This window comes from Danio rerio, chromosome 16, assembly GCF_049306965.1.
Source record: "Danio rerio strain Tuebingen ecotype United States chromosome 16, GRCz12tu, whole genome shotgun sequence".
Classification (NCBI taxonomy): Eukaryota; Metazoa; Chordata; class Actinopteri; order Cypriniformes; family Danionidae; genus Danio; species Danio rerio.
In genome coordinates this window covers 39,077,442-39,083,754 of record NC_133191.1, presented here as the reverse complement: position 1 = coordinate 39,083,754, position 6,313 = coordinate 39,077,442, and the positions used below count along the sequence as shown (strand labels likewise).

General features: G+C 31.2%; 1 long non-coding RNA gene across 4 annotated transcripts; it reads left to right on the top strand.

Moving 5' to 3' along the window:
• Positions 1 to 422: 422 nt before the first annotated feature.
• LOC137487938 (uncharacterized) lies at positions 423 to 3,793 on the top strand. 4 transcript variants are annotated; one of them, XR_012391679.1, is made up of 7 exons: positions 423 to 465; positions 1,187 to 1,338; positions 2,702 to 2,804; positions 2,889 to 2,996; positions 3,074 to 3,130; positions 3,222 to 3,396; positions 3,492 to 3,793. It is a non-coding gene; the product is annotated as an uncharacterized lncRNA (long non-coding RNA). The 4 variants fall into 4 exon arrangements; XR_011006767.2 differs by having other exon boundaries at positions 3,071 to 3,130; XR_011006765.2 differs by having other exon boundaries at positions 2,620 to 2,804.
• Positions 3,794 to 6,313: the final 2,520 nt, after the last annotated feature.

The following is a 6,313-nucleotide window of genomic DNA, read 5'->3' as shown; positions in this document are numbered from 1 at the left end:
CTGTATGAATAAACTTCGGTCCACGTGACATCCCTTCACGGTGAGTTTAACGCCGCTCTGCTATTGGTCAAACTGCATCAGCGGTGAGTTCTCAGATGAGTTCAACTGTCAACATTAAATATTACGTTAATGCTGCATAATGTATTTTTATTGGAGATTAGTTGGTGTTTATAAATATGTTATCATTTACTTTATATTTAATGAGTGAAAATATATTCGGTTGTCCAGTTTAGGGTAACTATGTCTAATAAAACTTTGATTCATTCATATTATTTATTATTTTATTACTTTAAAAAAATATTACATTTCAAGTACTAAGTTTAAAAATGTTTTCGGCTGATCTTTTTCATTTTAAATTATTTATTGAAGTTGGGGTCATTGTATGTGGCGATCTATTTTTTACAGTCTATGCTCGCTATCCCAAGGTTCATTGCGATCCCAAGGTTCACTGCGGTTTTCCACAAGGTAAGTAAAAAGTAAACAAATAAAGACGATTTGTTGATAAAGCATGTACTGTAAAGTAGCGACGTTATCTTACATCAAGTTCATTTATTAAAAACATATTTTTCTCACATATAACGTTGGTCAGGCATTAGAACAATATATACATTTTAAGATAAGGAACAGTGTAACCAGATTGTTGTTTTTCACAATAGAATTCGTGCAAAATCTATATATAATATGCAATATGCAACTCTAATAATACAAATGTATTCGTAATTGTTTCAATATTAAAGAACATCAAGTGTTTCCAAAGGTTTATTGTAAAAACAATTATTTTCCATGCCTTTAAAGGCAAAAAGGCAGAAATTTTGCCTGTCTGAGCACATTTTATTCATTGTACAACACAAAACTAAACAAAAAACAGATTAATCTACCACACACACACACACACACACACACACACACATATATATATATATATATATATATATATATATATATATATATATATATATATATATATATATATATACAGGTGTAAATTATAAGGTGTTCACTGTTCAGATATGAATATTTTTTTCTTTGCTCTTTTCAGGTTCTTTAGATTTCTTTAAAAATCCAATTTTGTTTTCTAATAAGCAAAAAGTAAAATCACTTTACCCATGTTTATATGTTAAATTGCACTTGTCTCTATCTCTGTTAACACATTTGTATTTGTTTGATTCATTCTTGTGTCTTTCAGCCTGTTTCTGCCTATCACCATGAGTGATTCCTTTATACTCAGATTTATTATCAAGATCTCAATTATTAGCTCAAGTCTTGATGACAACTTGATGATCTGCAGGAAGCACCACCATGTAAGGAAGGCCAAGACCACTCTGGAATCAGTCAAGGGTTAGTGAAGTTTTTCATTCTCTGCATATTAAATATCTACATTGTTTAGGCATATATGATTGTATGAGATAAAATGCATTTATTCTTTCACTACTATGGTAATAACAGAAAGAGACACATTAGTTTTACTATTACTATTGTTTATGACAAACATTAAAAAACTACAGCATAAGCTCACAAAATATTGTGGCCTAACTGTTTAAACTATTTGTTCTGGGTGTTGATAGTGGCCAACCATTTTTTTTCTTTTTCAGAAAGTATTTTGTTTTGTCTAATTTTATGACACCTTATAGGCCATCAACTGTCCACATTGGGGTTTAGGAAATTAGAACTGATTATGCTGCTTATCTACTAGTCTTAGGGTAAGTTAGAAATGTTATAAATGTACATTTTTTGTTGTGTTTATCTGGTACAGCTCATAGGAACTCCAATCTTCCCAACTGTGAGAGGGCCTTGCTCCAGTGACTGTCAGTGTGTACTTCATTGATTCCATTAGTCCCTGTATCTGTAGACCTAGGTGACAGTGGGCTAGAGTCAAATTTTGTTTTTATTTAAACTAAGGCATACTGATGGCCTTTTATCTCAGATTTGGTCATGCAAGTATTAATATATCCTAAAATATTTTTATATTCTTTCCATTGGTGGAAAAGATGTTGGTATAATTATTTTTAATGGACTGCTAAGATCTCAGCAGACATTTTTCTTAAATGGGAGTCTGTGCAATACAAGGTGGATAGTATTTGCAAGGAAGAACCCTTTATCTGTCCTGCTTCCACACCAGATATACTGCCAATTTAAGTAGATATGAACCATAAGCATAACCATTTCAAGAATGCACAAGGTACTTTAAACTGTATGTGTTGTAACTAAATTAACAAGAAAACAGCTCTGTGATGTTCACCTAGTAAAATTAGATTAGAAGATATAAACTGTTATGCACTTGTTCTGTACTGTTTCATTCCTTTTTCAAACAATGGCATTTTTGAAGGTTTATTTACAGCTAAGGATTAAGGATTGACAGGAAGATTTGTGGACTACATCAACTAATGACACTACCTCCAAAGAGTTGCAAAAAGCTGTCCAAAGTTTCAGCACCATCTTTAAGCCCATGATTTTAGTGTGTTTCATGCCTAAGCACATGAGTTTATATCTGAGTTTATATCATAGATGAACTATGTGATAGATGTGATTATCTTAAACTGATCTACAAGTAAATGCCAAAACTTATTGGTTTACTTATTTTTTTTTTTGTTTGTTTGTTTTTTTGTATATGTTAACCAGGTGAAATGGAAAGAGGCATACAAGGATATGTGTGGTTTTACTCTTGGGAAGGAGGTTGAACAGTGCAATATTTCTTCTATAGGATTGCAGTGACCAGACATGCTACTGTAACTCTCATGGTCATGTGCTGGAATTAGCAGATATTCAACAATTTGGCCATCTCGCTGACCTATTGATATCAGAAGGTAACTATATCCAGTAGAATTTGTTTTAGTTGTTCTATAACCTATTTAAATAGTATTGTGATTTTTGATTGCTTATCACTGTAGACCGCAGCAGCTCTGCAAAGCAAGTTGCAAAACAGAATCCATGAAACTGGCAGTGACTGGAAACCAATTGGAAGACTTTGGTCTGTGATGTAGAGAAGTGGGCAGAGGGTGAGGAAATTCTTATTAATATTACATGTAGTCATGAAAAATTATAACCGTTACTATTATTGTCATTTTTTCAGTAGCAGAAGCAAAGACAACAAAAAACAGAAGTGATATGGATGTCTTCGTCATATGGCATGGTATGTACACTAGACTTCTGTCAGTGTTGATTCTTTAAAAGTTGACGTACAATCCTTGTTATACAACTTTCTTTTTATAAATATATTTCAGACTCTGCTGACCCAGCAACAATAAGGAGGGTGTTCAACATCATCCTGCTAGTCAGGATTCTTCAGGAGAAGCAGTGGATTCTTGTGGCAGAGATGGCCAACCACTATAAATACCTTTCAACTCATCCTGGTTCCTTCAAAGAACTTTCCTGCTTGTTTGCTACTGAAAAGTACTGGTATGTATTTGTATTATTTGGCACAGACATAAGCATAAGGTTACCCAGTCCAAAGAATATAATATATTTTTATGTTGTTGTGTTCTTCTTTTAAGATTCGACATGTGGCCTAAACAAAGAGGGGTTAAAAGGTCTATGGATCATCATTCTCAGAAAGCAACAAAATAACTGAGAAATAAACAACAATACGATGGTGCAATCTAGAGACCTGCAAGGTACCTGCAAGTTTTGGCTGGAGCAGAGAACATAGATTTTTTAAAATAAAGCTCCAGCTGATGAGTATGACATTGACTGTGGATTTTCTTTTACTGTAATCCAGAACAGGATGACCTTAACCCTGAATCTAAAGCATGTAATAAAATCTGTAAAAATAAAATAAAATTTTCATCATCTATAACCAAATTGTTGTCTCTTTTTTTTAAATACATAGATATGTACAGTATGTAAGCATTCCTCTAAAATCAATCAGTGTTGTAAATTAAGAGCATTATTGTATGCCTAACTGCTTACAACATATAACGATTTAAGGAACTCTATATTAAAATAAAATTATTACATTAAATGACATTAAGAGCTTTTAAAATATTAATTTTATGATACATTTTTATGATAAATTTAATTTTTGCATATACTTGGCCAAAAAATGTACATTATTATGGTCCACTGCTCAGATACCTCCAGTCAATATGTGGCTGAGTTAGGCAACCAGACTTCTACCTCTGGAAAAACCTATGATTTACATCAAAGATCTGATGGATCCATTTGGTCCTCATGGATTTTTCTTAAAAAAAAAAAATTATTCTCCTTTTATTTTTGTCCTTACTTTGAAACATTTGTATTCATTTGTTAGAATGTCTAACAAAAAACTGCTGCACTTGTTGTGAGATAACAGTGCCACTGTTGTTATTCTGAAAATAAAAATTAACTTTGTATTATGTTTTATTGAATGCAAGATAAAAATAAAATATTTTCCAAGAGATGGATTGCGGCTGGAAGAGCATCTGCTGCATAAAAACATGCTGGAAAAGTTGGCGGTTCATAGCGCTGTGGCGACCCCTGGTTAATAAAGGGACTAAGCCAAAAAGAAAATGAATGAATGAAAATAAAATATGTATTTTTAGTAGACATAGAACTACACAGTAACTTATAAATACAGCACAGAACTATTTTACTTCTAGTTTAGATAATTTAAAGGTTTGCATTTTTATTTTGTTGGTTAATGGCTATGTATTTTTAATCATTTGGAGGTTTGAACTATTCGCAGCATTTGAAAGGATATCTTTTCGTCATTGTTACCTCATTTCTCAATATTTTCATGATTCTTACAATGCAGCAAATCTTGCAATCATTTGATCATAAAGAAAATAATTAACAAATTAACCCACATGCAGGACAAAGACATTGTGGAATCCTTGTTAAACACAAGTTCATCCATTGTCATCAAAACATACTGTTACGCAAACAGTTGAACATTTAGAAAGTAAAAATAATCAGATAAAGAGTGGTTTTTAAACAAATACATGTCTTTAAAAAGGTTTTATTTATAAACATTTACATATTTTTAAAGAGCTTTTATCCATATTTCAAATAAAGTGAAAACAATTAAATATCACATGATGACCATTAATGAAACACACAGAATTACATCCACACATATTATTCTGAACTCATAATATTTGTGATGAACATAATCACTATTGCTAATAACTTGTGATTAAAGAAGATACTAATGTTTAGCTTATTTTTACAGCTTTTTTTTTTTTTAACCACAACTGTACATGCGACAATACAATTTCTTGTCCATGTTGAAGATAATACTGTACATCTACATAGGTTAACTGCCCTTTTACTCAAAGGGGATGAGTAGAGCCCTGTAGAAAAGGAAAAAGTATTCACATTTCAAACGAGAAATGAGTGAGAGAATATCAGCAAGACTATTACCTATGCTATGTTCAATAAATAATGTTGGCTATAATAGTCTGATATATACTAATCAAGTCAATAAAAGCTGTTTAAAAAAATACTCATTGTAAAATAACAAATTTATACCTGGCTTTCATATATGTCATAAATATATGCACAATAACCTTATTCAGGTAGTCTTTAGTAAATTAAAAATTGTATTTGTTCCATTTTATTACAAAAAGGCTTTAAACTACATTACCCACAATCCTTTGTCGCTGTATAGATGGGACGGGAAAGACATGGCGCTACAAATTGTAGTTCATTCAAAGGTGTAGTTAGGGTTAAGTTTAGGGTTACGATCTTGGTTAATCGGTAACTATTTGAAACACAACGATAACTCATTGATAAAGGACACTGTTAGTAAAGTGGCAAAGTTAGCAAAACATAGTTAGCAACACGAAGGATCTTTTTATTTGGTTTTGAAGTTATAGTCCAATCACAACGTCGCAATGTACGTCACACTTTGTCTCTATTTGGTAATTTTCCGGCTGAAGGTAGATTATAATAACCTTATAGTATAACTTAAATATCAAAATGTGTATTAATATTACATGTTATTTATTGTCTTATTAAAAATACAAATGTATATTTACCGTGAGATTCCTTTGTGGGGGTAACCTGATGTGCAAAAAGATCATTGTAAAACCAGATCATAGGCAGTATACTAAATTTGAAACGAATAATAAAATAATAAAAAAGCTTCATGTTTGAAAACATTTCCAGCATTTCCTATAACTAAACCCTGCATCATGTAGGTATACAAATATAAATATATGTCTAACTTAAATGACAAATATAGTGCCCATTAAATAGTAAAAATAGTAGTTCATTGTAAATGAGTATACAAATAAACACAATACATTTTTAATGAAACATTTATAATTTATTTATAATGCCACAAATAAAATAAATAATAAAAATCACGCAAAAATGCAAAAACCAAAAATATATA